The sequence below is a fragment of the Lissotriton vulgaris genome, chromosome 2_1 (assembly GCF_964263255.1).
Source record: "Lissotriton vulgaris chromosome 2_1, aLisVul1.2, whole genome shotgun sequence".
Lineage (NCBI taxonomy): Eukaryota > Metazoa > Chordata > Amphibia > Caudata > Salamandridae > Lissotriton > Lissotriton vulgaris.
Window position 1 is genome coordinate 1,953,274,047 of NC_141687.1, and position 15,975 is coordinate 1,953,290,021.

General features: G+C 52.0%; 1 long non-coding RNA gene across 3 annotated transcripts in view; it reads right to left on the minus strand.

Annotated features, from left to right (window-relative positions):
• Nucleotides 1-15,742, minus strand: part of LOC147733540 (uncharacterized) — a 154,094-nt gene extending 138,352 nt beyond the window's left edge. Inside the window, exon 1 of one of the 3 annotated variants that reach the window (XR_015308737.1) lies at nucleotides 15,643-15,742. This is a non-coding gene — a long non-coding RNA (uncharacterized LOC147733540). Of the gene's footprint in view, nucleotides 1-1,322; nucleotides 1,623-8,198; nucleotides 8,332-15,642 lie in introns of those variants that run through there. The other 2 variants (XR_015308736.1, XR_015308735.1) reach the window with 2 other exon arrangements.
• Nucleotides 15,743-15,975: the final 233 nt, after the last annotated feature.

The following is a 15,975-nucleotide window of genomic DNA, read 5'->3' on the forward strand; positions in this document are numbered from 1 at the left end:
TAACCTAGCCATATTAACATCCATGTACTAAGTCTTTCTCTCTCTCGCTCATTGCTATATCTGTACATGTGCGTGCGCGCGAATATACGCATATGATTAAATCAATGTGTGTATGGAAAGATATCTATACATGCACACAAGCATAAACACACACGTATATTGCATTTTACCCTAGGTGCACATGTGTACATGGCTATGATACATGTATGTGTAGAATACGTATATATGCGTAGATGCATGTGCACACTGCACACATTGCGATGTGTGTTTATGTTGCGTTCATGCATGTGTTAAGATATATCTGATTACATTGCGAATATTGCATAGTCTCCCCGCCGTTTGCCCTGCACTTCCGAGGCCCTGGCCTCTCGCTGTTTCCTCCACATCTCGGGGCACCCTGGGCCCCGATGCCTGGCCCATCGCCCGTTAGGGCCCTGGCTGCTGCGGGTGGAGGGCACAGGTCAGGCAGTGGCCGTGCACTTCAGCTTCGAGGGGCCGCTGGCCGGGGCAGGGGACCCCCGACGCCTCTGGAGCCCAGCAGAGCTGTTAATTACAGCCCTCGAGTTTAGAAGCAACGCGCGGTCACGTGACTCCGAATTAGCACATGGCGCACTTTTCGACGTTGTCATTTTAGGCGCCCGCCTGTGCTCGCGGCCTATCGACCGAGCGAGAGGCGGGCACCGAGATTCCTGCACTATCAGAGCATTCCTGTCACAGCCCTGGGCCAGCATTGCCTGCGCGTCACCTAGTTACATACATGTGTTACATACCACTGTCGATATATACACGACAACGTGTATGCGTTAAGATTCTCTTCATTTTACGTATGCACATATATTAAACACATATACATCCCGAACACTCGAGGCTACTGTCCACAGGAACACCCGCCGTTTTCACCCTTTGGCCTTCCATATGTATGTATATTTAAGACAAGCACAGGCCGATTATATATGCACACGCGCTAATGATGAACATGCACAATTAACACAAACATATCTACATCATACGCACGTGTGTGCATATTGCAAACACATTAGATAGTGCACATGTGAACCGTCGTACACACAGCACATGGAGACAGCATTGCCCACCCATACCTATGCGTGCACGAGTACATATGACACATACAGAGGTACATATCGTGGACATTACAATGCATGCACATATTACTAAACGTGCGCGCACACGCCTGTATATTGCACCCCCGGAGATGTAGGCATTTGCTTCGGTGCACGCACACGGCCAGACGCGCAGCCCTCTCTGTGACACACGGTGCCGAGCGCAGCCCTGTCTCCCGGGCCGGAAGGAGCAGCACTTACAGGAAGAGCCGGGTCGGGGGCTCGGCAGCAGCCGTGGATGAAGCCCGGGGCTCCGGCAGGGCGCAGAGGCTCCGCTCGGGGGAAGCTCGCGGCCAAGGGGCCTGGAATCGTCCGTGCAGCTGTGCCAGGGTCCCTGCGCTCCGGCTCCATCCTGGCCCCGTGCGGTCGGTCCGGGGGGCCCCGCCAGCCGTCCTCGGCGGGTGTGAGGGTAGAAGCGGACCCGTCCCTCGCCAGCCCCGGCTCCCCGTGTCTCCAGCAGCTCCGGGCTCTGAGCTCCGGTCCCCCCTCCGAGAGCCTCCTCTGCTGGCAGCCGGAGCCTGCACTGACGTCAGCCGGCACCATCCTGCCCACTCCAACCATTGCAGAGAGGGGGAGGGCAGGAGGGAGAGGGGAGGGGCCAGGGAGGGGGAGCAGAGGGGATGGAGGGAGGGGGGCGGGCGGGCAGTCCAGCCAACGGGAATCCAGGCTCTTCGAGCCCTGTCTTTAATTAACACTCCGAAGGCATCTCAATTAAACCTCCCTGAGCCAATAGCCGGGAAGCGGCCCCTTTAAAAGGAGTCTGCCTCTGCTCTTCTCTCTGCCCACCTCCAGGAACAACACAGCCAGACTTGTAATGTGGGTTCAGACCCCGCCAGCCTCTACCCCTGCCTCTGTCCATCCCCGGAGGGGCTGTGGTGTGAAGGCAGAGCCTGCCCCTGCCCACCGCCGGCCCTGTGGTGCAGATGTGGAGTCTCAATAGCCTTCCTCTGCCCTTCTCTCTGCCCACCTCTGGGAACAATACGCCCAGGCTTGTTCCATGTATATAGAAACCCTCACCCTCACCAGTCCCCAGAGCCGGTTCCTGTCGTTCTTTCTGCCCAGCTCCAGGAAGAACAACGCCACGCAGGCCTGAACCCCCCCTCCCCCCCCCCCCGCCCCCCCACCCCCCAAGTCCACTCAAGAAACTACCAGGGCAGGCCTGCGGGGTGGACGCAGAGCCCCCGAATCCGGCAGTTGCCCTTCTTTGCGCCTTCTGCCCACCTTAACAAACAACACCCTCACCCTCCAAAAACAACAGGGCCAGGCCTGTAGTGTGGATTCAAGCCTCAGAGGCCGGCCTCTGTCCCTCCCTCTGTCCCCTCCAGAAACTACACAGCCCTGCCTGTGTGTTGTGGTGTGGAAGAAGCTCACAGGAGCCGGTATCTGCCCTTCTTTCTGCCCTCGACCTACCTCCAGAACCGGAGGAGCCCGGCTGGTGGTCTGGATTCAGACCCCATAGGCCTGCCTCTACCCTCCTCTCTGCCCCCTCCAAAAACTACACAGCTCGGCCTGTGGATTGGATGCAGCCCAGGGCCTACCTCTGCCCCTCTCTGCCCACTCCAGGAACAACCCAGCCAGGCCTGTAGCGAGGATGCCGAGCTCCCCGGAGACTGCCTGTGCCCGTCCCACTGCCCACTCCCATAAACAACACATGTGGACGGAGGCCTCTCTGCCTGTCTCTGCCCTTCTCCCTGCCTGCTCTCATGAATCATACAGGCAGGCTTGCATTGAGGAAGTAGAGTACTCACATGCCGCCTCTGTCCAGAACCAGAAACAACATAGGCAGAACCAACCCAGGGACGCCTGTGGGTGGCAGGCTGCAGAGGGCCCTGGAGACAGCCTCTGCCTGTCCCTCTGCCCACTTCTAGAAACAGCACAGGCCTCGGTCCCCACAGGCCGCTACTGTCCACTGCACGGCGGTCCCCACACGCGGTCCTACAGGCCAAGAACGGCACGTCCCTGCACGTGTATCCGCACGTCTTTACGATTAGCAGCATTTTCAATTAATTGAGTCTGCGGTTTCATTCTTTTGCGTACATGTATTTATGTAAACATACATAGAAGCACGTATAAACCCAGATCGACAGGTCAGAATATTCCGTGCACATATCTGTGCCCGTGAGCGCGTCTCCATGGGCCGCTCAACCCCCTATCCTCTCTCTCTTTCTTTCACTCTCTCTCTCTCTTTTTCTGTCTCTTCCTCTCTTTCTTTCACTCTGTCTCTTTCTCTCTATTTATTTCTCTCTCTCTTTCTCTCTCCGTCGGTGCACATCTCTGTCCAGACCCTTCTCTCTCTCTATTACTTTCACTCTATCTTTTCTCTGTATTTCTTTCTCTTTTTCTCTGTCTCTCTGTCTTTCTCTCTCTCTTTCCCTCTCTCTTCTTTCACTCTCCTTCGCTGCACATCTCTGCCCAGACAAACACACACATCTCTCTCTCTCCCTCCCCAGTCCGCGTGTTCTCCGTTTCGTGTAGTCGTCTCTCGGTGCCACACCCTTTCTTTCTTCTTTTCCTTGCATTAATGCGCACTCTCTCTTCTTCAAGGCCCCGTCTCTATTTCGCCTTCTCCTTTCTGCGTGTGTACCTCTTCTACCCCTCCCGTTTTAATTGTTCTCCCCGCGGCCACCTAACATGGTCTGCTGCTGCCTGTCTCGGCCGTCCCCTCTCACCCTCACACCAAGAAATGTGTGTGTGTTGTCACTCCCTCGACCACCTCGGCCAGTCTCAGGCCCTGCTCTCCCTCGCTCTGTTCTGCGCCCTCCTCGGCTAGCCTCCCCTTCTCCTCTCCCACGCACACCCTGTCTCTTACCCCCTCCTCTCTCTCTCCCCCCTGTCATTCACCGCCCTAAGCATGCTCCGAGCCCCTCTCGTTCTGTGTCTGTCGTCTCCCTGCCTCTTCCACTTGCTTTCCGCCTCTCGCGCCCCGCCCCATCTTCCTCTTCCTGCACCTTTCCTTCTTAGACTCTTCCCTCTTTCTATGTCCTGCTCCCTCCCGTAGACCCCCTGTCGGCACCCCCTTTCTCCCACCCCCCTTATCCCGAGCGCACGGGCCTGCTTCCCCTCTCCCCGGCCTTCTGATTGCATAACCCCACATAGTGCAGTGAATTATCTCCCCCCGGTCGGGACAATGTCCCCACACTATGCGTTTAATGCACAGCAGAGAGCTACCCGTGTAGGGCGCATCTCTCTCCACCAATCCCGTTTAAACCCCTGATCCCGGCCACCTTACAAGCCTCTGCCCAAACGGGGAAAATTAACTCAGATTAACAGGGCACAAAGCCCCTGTCCCTCCCGGCAGGCAGGCTCTCTGATCCCCCATTATTTGGGGGGGCTGCAGCGCTGCCTCTACACAGCCCAGCTGCGGGGGTCTGGTCTGCGGGCTGCAGGGCAACTGCAAACTTTCTTTGATGGGATGAAGACAAAAAAAAATCCTCCGCATTGAGAAACAAGTCTGCGCTGCCGATGGGAGAGAGCCTGCCGAGTCTGGGGTCACGCCCCTCAGTCCGACAACCCATGGCGGGGGGAGAGGGGGGGCAGCCATCCATCACCCCTAGACAGACAGCCGGCCAAGTTCACGAGCAACTCTTTCACCCTCCCAGACCGCGACAGCTAATTATTCCGGTCCCACATTCCGGGAGCCAGCTTCCCATGAGCCCGAAGCGCATATATTATTTTTTTCAATAATTATTGCTTCCACGCTCCGTTACTCGATTCTCGGCTTTCCCTCCCCTTTCCCCCTGCTTCCCTCATTTGCAACTGGTAGCGTAGTTGCTTTATCTTTTGTTCCTCGCAGCATAACTTGCAGTGCATTTTAGGCGTGCAAGATTCCGCTCTCATCGAATTATTTTTATAGCAACAGCTCCCTTTCTTTTTCATATTTCACGTTTCTTATTCATATTTATTTCTGTTTGCGTGGTTGTTAATTATGGTTAAATTACGTTATTCCCGTAATTCTCAATTAATTTCAATTTCCGTTGAGTTTAGAACCCTGAGCCTATTCCAAGGTGTCCATTCGTACTTGCCACGGTCGCGGCTTCGTCTGTATTTAGTGGCATCTAATTCCCCAGACCCATCTAATTCCACTGTTTAATTCTGGCATACTGCGTGGCAGCAGAAAAAAAATGAAAACTGTGTGTCTTTATATCCTGCAGCCTTATATGGGCAGTTGAAGTGCTCCGGCGGCCATTTGCTTTCAGTTTCCGATGACAGATAAGCCTGGTACAGGCGGCACTGCCCACGCCTGGCCACTGGCAGCGGAATGACCCGTTCTGCCCACATGGGCCGAGAAACGCGCCTTTGTCCTTAAAGAATACACGTTAAGCGGAGCCATTCGGATAAATCCGCCCTCCCGAGTGTAAGGCCCGCTGTCTGCAGGCCGCCGGAGCCGCCTCGCGGGCCTTTCTTCAGGGCCCCGAGCCCCGGCCCCCAATGAATTACGTCTGCTCGGCTGGCGTTGAAAGGTAGAGCCCGCCACAACTTTTAGCCCCAGCTTTTTTCTCAGCAGTGGAGAAGAAAAGTGCTCCCATTTTCTTTTCTCCTCTTTGGATAATTCAAGGCCCGGGCGGGGGGGACGTGTCCTGCAATTTAACTACTTCCCTCGCCTTTGTCCGGGCCTCGCGGGGCCCCATTCTCCGCAGCGGAGGAGCGGGGCGAGGCCTGGCTCTGTGAGGGGAAGGGCTGGACTGCACCGCAAGCCCTCTGAGGAGACACGTACAGCTCCTCACACTTTCAAAACACGCACCGTGTATCGGTACAAGCGCCCGTGGACTGACGCGCCCGTTCAAAAGAAACAACAGTGCGTGCCCCGGAACCTTGAAAACGCACACCCATAGGCAGAACACATATTCAAGCACCTCCAATGAAAACATGCAATAATGCTGGCACATAAAGTCAGTCAAATCTCGTCCACGCCACTCATGCGCGCGCGGGCACACACACACACTTTAAATCCACTCCTCGAAAACACACATCAGAAATGTAAATAAAGATATCCCCCTCACATATATGAACACAGAAAAAAACTACATCCTTTAAAAACCCACGTGTATGTATGTATGCTGCACCATGTTCCTTCAAAATACAGATTATATATACACACACACATACATATCTCCGTATATAGCCATCTCTAGATCGATGTATATGTACATAAACATATATGTTTGTGCATATATATATATATATATATATATATATATATATATATATATATATATATATATATATATAATTTCTGAAAGGGCCAATGACGTATGAGCGGTGGAGCGAGGAGTGCGTCATGATGCCCCTCCCTGAACATTGGTAATTCATGCCATATTACTCTCTGCGTGTGCATATATGGTTTATGCTATGCTGTTGACCTTTACACTGTATTAATACATGTCTGAATATACATTTATTATTACATTTGCTCCAAATGTGTTTTCACTGGGATGTATATGAATATTTATACTTATGACATGGCAGTGACTATAAGTGTGACCCAACAACACGTTATATAGAACAAAGATACCAACACTGAACACATCACCTTACGAAAGTGCAAAGGTCAGATTGAAGTTTATTACTGCTTGAGAAAAACGCTTTACTGCATTGAGGTTTGCATGTAACAATCACTTTACTCAGGGAAACAACTCTCCAACTAATTCACAGTTTAACTCCTTGCATCCTGGTTTGGATGAACAGTTTTTCGCTAAAGAAATGCAGTGGCGCAGACCCTATATGCAGAATACAGCGCCTAATATGCCATAGTGCAGAGAGGGGGGGGGGGTCGTCATGGCCCTCTTGTGGCTGTTAGCCTCTTCCTATACTCAACAATGGCAATAAGTAACATAGGAACTCTGTTCAGCCTCATAAACATGTTATACATATAGTTGCATATACAATATATATATACATACAAACAGCATGGCTGGGTGTGGGGAGTAGCCAGTAGTTCAAAAACTCCACCCTCTTGTTTTCTTCTTCTAGGCAATACATTACACATCACCCCTAACAGATCTGAAGATCTCTTTTATTCTCATCAAGTGCGAACGTTATAAACGGCAGTACTTAAACCAAACCACTGCCCATTCTTTCTACTAAGACCCAGTTATTTTTTATTGGAAATCAGAATCTGAGAAGAGCCAATTGAATGATGCCAGCTGTTTCCGCTGTATTTACTGCATAAGTATAGATTTGACGCATTTTCCACACAATCCATTATCTACCGCATAATCTGCAGATGTTAACAAAAAAATGGTTTCTAGCGCAAACACTAAAAATGTGGCGACTTCAGCCGCTAGTTCGAGGGCCCTTTGGAGAGTTTGACAGGTGCCTCGTGTTTGCTGTATTTGGGTGTTGAACTAGTACCAACGAGATGAAACCTTTGCCCAGACAGTTGTATCATGTCTAAATGACAAAGGAGTGAAGTATTCCTATCACGAGATGTGCTGAATTACGCAGCATAAAGTTGCCTTTTCTTGCTGTACATTTTAGTCAACCCAACCGCATAAATTGGCTCAGCCCTATACATTGACCTTAATATTAGAAGGGCACGTGGGTAATACCAATGCCTGTTACGTTCGCACTGTAGCAATACATGTTTGCATCTTAATTATGTGTCACATTTGTTCCAAAAAAGATGCCGTAATGGGTCACATGTATTTGTTCTGATTTTTTCAATTAATGTTACAGATGGTCTCGTCCGTATACACCCACACACAGTAGTATCTATGGAGTGAGTAATGTGCAGGTTTCGCACATACACTTTGCAGTCTTTTCACACGGCCTGGGCGTGCGCTCCTCCTCGTGTTTGTTAGCGCCTCGACACACCGAGCTAGGCAGAGCGCGCTGGCAATGCCCACGGACATTCATGCAATTGGTTCCTGTGAGGTGGGAGCGCGCTGCGCCTCACAGAGTCTCATTGAAGCCTCCCCTCCCACACTCTCTCGAGTCAATCACACTTCAACAGCTCCCTGCGCACCCCCACCACCACCTCACACGCGCACAGACACTTTAGTATTTCTTAAACTGAAGTTCTAAAGATGGCGCTAGCCTTTGCTTTTAGAAAGGTGCGCGTGGGTGCGCGGTGCTTACCTCCAGTGTCCTGTCTCTGGGGGTTGGCAGCTGTCCCCGGGGCGCCTCCAGTCCCTTCAAGGGTGCTCTTTTCGGGGCCAGGCCCCCCTTCTTTTCTTCCAGTTGCTTCTTCATCTTACCAGCTTGGCGGGTGCGGGGCTCTGAGGGGCGCAGGGGCTGTCTCCAGTGCAGAAAAGGGCCCGCGCTGCGAGGCCGGCCGGGAAGATGTCACTTCACTGGCAGAAGCCTATGAGAGCTGGCACTGGGGCCAGGGCTGCCCACGTAGGCTCCTACGTCACCTATAAATGCCTCTGCTGGCCTGCCAGCCTCCGGCTCTGAGGCCCGGCGCTCGCTGCCCCAGCCCAGGCTGCGCGGCCTGGCTGCTGTCGAGAACAAACACATGCGAGGGCGCCCCTTTGGAGGTACACCAGGGCTGGAAGGGGCCACCTCTGCCCCTGCCCCACAGCTGCCCCCGTGACCCATGGGCGCAGCAGAAAGGAAGGCCCTGCCCCTCTCCCAGAGCCACAGACACGAGTGGCAGTGGGTGACAGAACCCCCCCCCCCCCCCGCAGCCCGTCCGGCCAGTACCAGCCGCAGACGAAAGGCCCCTGCGCCCCCACTGCCCCGTCGCAGCCTCGGAGACCTGTTCCAACAGTAGAAGTGGCCCCTGTGCCCCATGTCCACGACGCAGCCTGTGAGTCGCAGGCACCAGCCCTCTGCACGCTGCACACTCACTGCAGCCACTGAGACTCGAGACAGTGGCAGGCACCAGCCCTCTGCACACTCACTGCAGCCACTGAGACTCGAGACAGTTGCAGGCACCAGCCCTCTGCACACTCACTGCAGCCACTGAGACTCGAGACAGTTGCAGGCACCAGCCCTCTGCACACTCACTGCAGCCACTGAGACTCGAGATAGTGGCAGGCACCAGCCCTCTGCACCCTACACCCTCACTGCAGCCACTGAGGACCCGTACAGTGGCACCAGCCCTCTGCACACTCACTGCAGCCACTGAGACTCGAGAGAGTGACAGGCACCAGCCCTCTGCACACTCACTGCAGCCACTGAGGACCCATACAGTGGCACCAGCACTCTGCACCCTCACTGCAGCCACTGAGACTGGAGACAGTGGCAGGCACCAGCCCTCTGCACACTCACTGCAGCCTTCGTGGACCCGTACAGTGGCAGGCACCAGCCCTCTGCACCCTCACTGCAGCCACTGAGGACCAGTACAGTGGCAGGCACCAGCCCTCTGCACCCTGCACACTCACTGCAGCCACTGAGGCTCGTGACAGTGACAGGCACCAGCCCTCTGCACCCTGCACACTCACTGCAGCCACTGAGGCTCGTGACAGTGACAGGCACCAGCTCTCCGCACACTCACTGCAGCCACTGAGGCTCGTGACAGTGACAGGCACCAGCTCTCTGCACACTCACTGCAGCCACTGAGGCTCGTGACAGTGACAGGCACCAGCTCTCCGCACACTCACTGCAGCCTTGAGGACCCGTACAGTGACAGGCACCAGCCCTCTGCACCCTCACTGCAGCCACTGAGACTCGAGACAGTGGCAGGCACCAGCCCTCTGCACCCTACACACTCACTGCAGCCACTGAGGCTCGAGACAGTGGCACACAGCAGCCCCTTTAGTGCCCTTCACCCTCGCCAGAGCCTCTGAGCTCCATGCTAGCCACGCCAACGACCCCACCCGCGCACACCCGGTCGTGCCAGTCATAAACAAGCCCCCGCCGCTCCCCGCCTCTCTCCACAACTTCTTCCACCAGTGCCAGTCGCAGCCGGGCCCTCCTCGCCCTCACCTCACGCTCACCGCAGCTCTGCAGCACCGACCGGGCCAGCCAGAGCCGCTGACACGACCCCACCGCAGGCCCCAGACCCCCGCAGTCTCCAGGCGCACGCCCCCTGTCCCCCGCCCACAGAGGCTACTGGGACCCGGGACACTCTCAGACAGGCACCCCGAGCGCCCCTCGTCAGAGCCACTAAGAACCGTGTATTTCACAGACAGTGAGAGTAGTGACAGAGGCAGACAGAGACCCTCTGCACCCTCCCTGCAGCCACAGAGACTCGGGACAGTCGCAGACAGAGACGTCCACAAGGCAGCCACTGAGACTCGTGAGGCCCCTGGTGCTCCCCACCGCAGCCGCGGGCTCTGGCGACAGTCGCAGCCTTGGCAGCTCAGGAGCTTCTTCTCCAAGCGCCAAGTCTGCCCTTCTCTCCTTGCTAGGCCCTCCTCTGTGGCGCTTTAGAGACCCCCAGACTGTCCTCGGTTGCGACAATAATACGTTTTGTGTTCCAAATATTATAGCAGTGTCACTCCTCCGCCGCTGAATGAGCTTGAGGTCGCACAGGCGTCTCGCCGTGAGGAAGTTTGCAGTCTCTTTGCTGGTCTGACCGCGGCCGCCGCGGCTGCCCCTGGATGTAAACACCGGAGCCCGCACCGCGCGGGTCCGTCGGCCCCGCACTCTCCCAGCCCCCGCTCCAGAGAGGCCTGGCCCCGACCCCGGGTTATTGAGGGGGGCTGGGGCGATGCCCTGTGACGGCCGAGGAGTTAATACCCAAGCAATGTTCTGCAAGTATCGAGGGTCAGCGACAAAACATATACCGCTGTCCACCCTGCTCAAGATGTCGGCTGTATGATGTGAGCGAGAGTGTCACACGCACATTAGATCACACATGTAGCTCTTTTTTAATCACTTTATAATTTAGTTTTGCAATCTGTTTATTTGTTTGCATTTTACGCGCACTGGTCGAACCAGCCCAAACCTCCTCGCGAAGCTGCTGTGCCTGTCCTGCCGTGCCAGGGTCACCCACCTCTGCTCACCACCGCCTCAGGCCCGGGCATTTCCCGCCCCTCCGGGGCTATCCCTGCCAGGGAGTTTGTTTCTGTTGTTTGCATCCGGTCAGGCGTGCAGTCGCCCGTGGTTCGCATTTCTGCTTGTTTTTGGCATTGCACCACGAGCACACAGCGCGGGGCACGGGTCCGGCTGTACACGGGCACGCGTGTGCCACCCTCAGAGTACTCCCACTGCAGCCCAGACAGACGTGTGCTCGCACCCAGGCGGCCGGACACGCGAGGGGCTTCCTTTGCATGTATGGGGCACACGGACGCATGTTTACCCTGCGGCCACATCCGTGTAGAGTCGGGGCACACTGCCAGTGCTCCCCGACCCAGTGAAATAGGACAAAGTACGAATACAAAGCTGTTTCCCCGGTTCGTAATGAAAGTCCCAGTTTGAAATTTCATTTGTGGGTGCGTCCGGCGTTTTAGGGGGGATTTTGAAGCGATTTCCGGCGTCATTTACACAGAAGTACAACCCACTACGGCAGATGCTGAACAGAAAGACATTTAAGGAGTAATCTGTCTCTCTCAGTGCACCTTAAGGACTGATTGCAGGTGTTCATTAAAAAGTGATACCAGTACGTTTGTGAATAGTTCTAAATTGTAAACTGTTAAAATATAGTAAGTATGTGCATTTGTTTGTTAGGCTGTCTTTCTTCTGCTTTTTCAGTCTCTCGTTAATATTGATGTCTTACGTCTAGTTCTTTCCTCTGTTTTTATTTTTGCAAGCCTTTTTGATTCTTTCTGTAATTATCCCTTAATTGTTCTTGTTATGGGTAATCGCGGTTCTATTATTCCAGGAGATTAATTTGTCTTCCTTCCTCGTTTTTCTTTAAACCTGACCACCTCGATGTGCTCTGTTTTCGCTTATTTTTTTCTCCTCTCTGTGCGTCATATATTATTTTTTTCTTTTTTGGATTTTCTTCATTTTATCTCCCGTTGCTCCTATTTTTTTCCTTCTGTCCAGTCCAGCCTTTCTGTTTTTCTTGCTTTATTTTTGCACTTCGGGTTATCCTATTTCTCTACCCATCACTTCAGAGCAACGTCGCTTAAGGAGAGTGCCTTTCCTAGACCCCTGTGAAGGCACCTGGGCCGCTGGATCCGCTTAGCACAGCTGTACACGCAGACCTGCAATCCTGCACTCTGACAGCACTTGTAAAAAACTGAAGGAATCCGCGGAGGCCAGGCAGGGCGACCTCTTTAATGATCATCTGGTGACAGAGGTCAGGCACATAAAGTGGGGAGCGCGCAGGGACCCTTGGCCTCTGACCCTGCGGTATTGTCAGGGGAAGGACGACAATGTGTGCCCTCTCTCCCTATTAAGGCCCGGTCCGGGGGGTTAAGTAAAGCGCTCGTGTCCTCTTTGTCATGATTGTTTATCACGTGCGTGTTCGAAGCATCCTCTCCGTGTACCTCATAAAATGGATTATGTGGCAAGCGGCTGCGGCGCCCCTCGGACGGCTGCCCACTGCCCCGAAGCAGGCGCACTGAAGCCCCTCTCTGCCGGGCAGTGGGTGGGCGAAGCTTTAACCTCGACGCCCAGGCTCGTGGGCTCTGGGCGCACTAATGTGTATATATAGAGCTCTGCCCACGCCTGGCAGGTCCGGAGAGTCTGCGGACATTTCTCACTTTACGAACATTTCTCTGCAGCGCCATTACATTGTTTACGATATGCGCATTAAACGCATTCTTTCTGTATAAGTCAATGAATAGGCTGTTGGTAGTGTCTTTGCGTTTCTAGTTCGTGCCCTCCCTCCTTTTCTCGTTCGCGCGAAGTTCGCGAACCTTCTAACACTCCCTACACAAAAAATACAATATTTTGACACCGCTAGCTGTGCTGTATCGTTCACCGAGTCACCTTGGCTTTCGAGGTATACTCCGTAAAGTTGCAAATGTGAACTTATATTTTTAAAAGAAGTTCTTCAGAAGAAGAAGTTAGTGTGACAATTAAATATGGGGTGTCGGATAAAACTACACAGAAAGGGCGTTATTTTGAATTTTTATTTCAAATACCTAATCAAACCTGTTTGTTGATTCAAGTGGTACCTGGAAACACCCAGTGGCGAGTAAGTGCGAATATGACAAAGCTGTAGCCGGAAGCTGTTCGTTAATTTTCAATAATGTGTTTTTGTATATTCAGCGCGTGTGAGCAAGTTGTAGAAATCACGAAAATTAAAATCATGCTTTACAATTGTTCTGACGAGTGGAACGGGATACAGGGCTATTGATGGAACAAACGTTCCGAGTCTTCCATTTTTAGAGACAGGATCTCATGGTGTTTGTTTACGTGGAATTAGCAGTACAACGCTCTGAAGGTCCTTTGTAAAAAAAAATTCAAACTTTAGCTTAGAAAGTACATTTTTGGAGTACTGTTAACATTTCAATTTTCTCATTGCCTCGAGATGCTAAAACAGACGAAATGCCTTTGAACTGCTAAACTGCATTCAAAACCCCAGAAGATTATTTTGTGGCTGGGTAGTGGGTACATAATAAATAATTTCGCTGGTGAGGAAGCTAGGTTTGATGTAACGCAGAGGGAAGCTTTCAACCCCGAACGGCTGATCTGCACTGGTTAGGCCAATAGCGCCCTCTAGAGGCCAGTTTCTGAGACCGAATTGAAGAACGAGCGGGACTTCCCTTCCTGTTTTGGTGTTTGAAAACTCCGCAATGCGTGTTGCTTTAGGCGTGGATTAATAGCCGCGCTGTGACGAATTATTTGAATGGCCTGAGAAACAAATAGCAACTGGCTGCCCTAAGGTCTCACTTTCTACAAATAAAATAGCACATCATTCTTTGCAACATCACATTCTGTCTATAGGTAAATGAAGACGTCGGCTATGTGCAATGGTTTATTATCTTCTTATGGTTATCGGCAACAATTAATTTGTTTGCAATTTTTGCTTTTTCGTTTATAATTTAACAGACTGCTGAAACTGATTTAGTCACATGCAGATGGGTGTAATGTTTAGGGTGACAACGCCTGGTATAATTAAAGCACCTCGGAAACACATTTCGAATCCCCTGGTCATATACGAATGGTGGGAAATCCATACATAAAAAGAGATCACATTTTAGATCACAGCGTTGGAGAAGAGTATGTTTATTTTTATTCTGCAAAATAACATATATGTTTTTATTTTCAAGTAGCAATTTTAGTAATCATTGTTATATTGCCTCTCTGTTAAGCGGTTGGAAATTTTACAAACTTGAGAAATGTCTAACTTTAAGAAGAAGAAGCGTACAAATTATAAACTTATTTCACTTCCCCTCACAAAAGTAATAACATATGAATAGATACGTAAAGATTGTGTTCTTTTTTTTATAAATCTGCGAGTTACATGCCTGGAGCGTTAACTTCAAGAAATGATGAATACTTTTGCAAAGTTTGTATTATTACACGTTACAACGCCACACACAGAAGCAAAGGGTCTGATGTAATCTAGTCATAAAATCATTTAACAAAAATACATCACCCCCTCAAAGAAAATATCTATCTATCTATCTATCTATCTATCTATCTATCTATCTATCTATCTATCTATCTATCTATCTATCTATCTATCTTATGTCTATGCCGCAGATCTGCACCCCACTCTGTTAAAGTGTCTCAGACTATAAAGGTAAATTGGCCCTGGAGCCTAAAATTGCTCGCTGTAGTTTGCACACAACAAATCACAGGCGCCTGCGAAGCAAGCGTTCGGGGAAAGGTGTGGTGCGTGTTTGGGGTGAAGGCCGAGTAAGGACACAAGTGAACAACGAAGGGACAGCTCCACCTTTCCATTCACACCACCAGATCCCTAAAGTGCAGCCGACTACCTGTATCTATCTGGGATTGGGCCCTGAACAGGAGTGGATGGGGTGCTCCCCACCCCATCTCCCTTCCAAAAAACCACAGGCGCCCACCCCTTAATCCGCACGCCTCGGACCCCCGCTCTCACCAGAGCCCCTCCGCTTCTGCTCCATGTAATGTGCGCTGCCCACCGACACAGGCAGCGTGACAAGAAAGAAACATGCACGCACCAGCTCTGCTACAAATACACACGTTTATTATACGCGCAGAGCCACATGCCTCACGCACGATCGCACACACGCGACGAGACCTCTCCCCAAACTACCATCGACAGAGACAGCGCCCCCAGAGCAAGCACACCGCACAAAACGACCCCAAGCCAGGGAGGTGCTGAAAGGAAACACATATTTATATTACATATACGTATACAATGTGTTCATGCAGACCTATAAAGATACACAAATCTGTTTTAGGGACAAACTAGCTTGTGCTTATGTATGGAAATACACTAACCAATAAATAAAGAGAAAGGCGCACCCACCGACCCAGCGGCCCAATTCTTCCAGAGGCGGCCACCCAGAAAACAGGCAAACAGGACTGACAAACAGGCAGGCATACCGATAGACAGACAACAGAGAGACATAGCGTTTTGAATCCCTCACACTCTACACACACACACACACACACACACATATACGTGTGTGCAACATTGTAATAACATTTTGATACTGCTTACTACCCCTGACAAGACTTTGATCCAGATACACAGGTAAACCATCAACTACACACATAAACCACACACAGAGGCATGGATACTTACGCTGTCATTGTCATAGCAGCAGCACTCGCTTTATATCCGGCAGTTTATGTTCTGTTCCAGAAACTTCCATCAGTGCACCTGTCCACAGCACGCCTGCCACCGAGCTGAGAGCCGGAAAGGCTCTCTGCTGTTCCCCGGCCATTCATGAATTGGGAAGCTGTCCAGGCCACGCCCCTGCTCACAACTGAAGTCAAAACTCTGACAGTACATACCAAGGTGCTGAAGAGAACAGAGGCGTTTTTGTCTTTCTGCCCCTCCTCTGGAGCACGGCCCGTGCTTGCAGCCGCTGCGATAAGGGTGTCTGTGCTGTGCTCACATGCGAGTGGTTCTGAT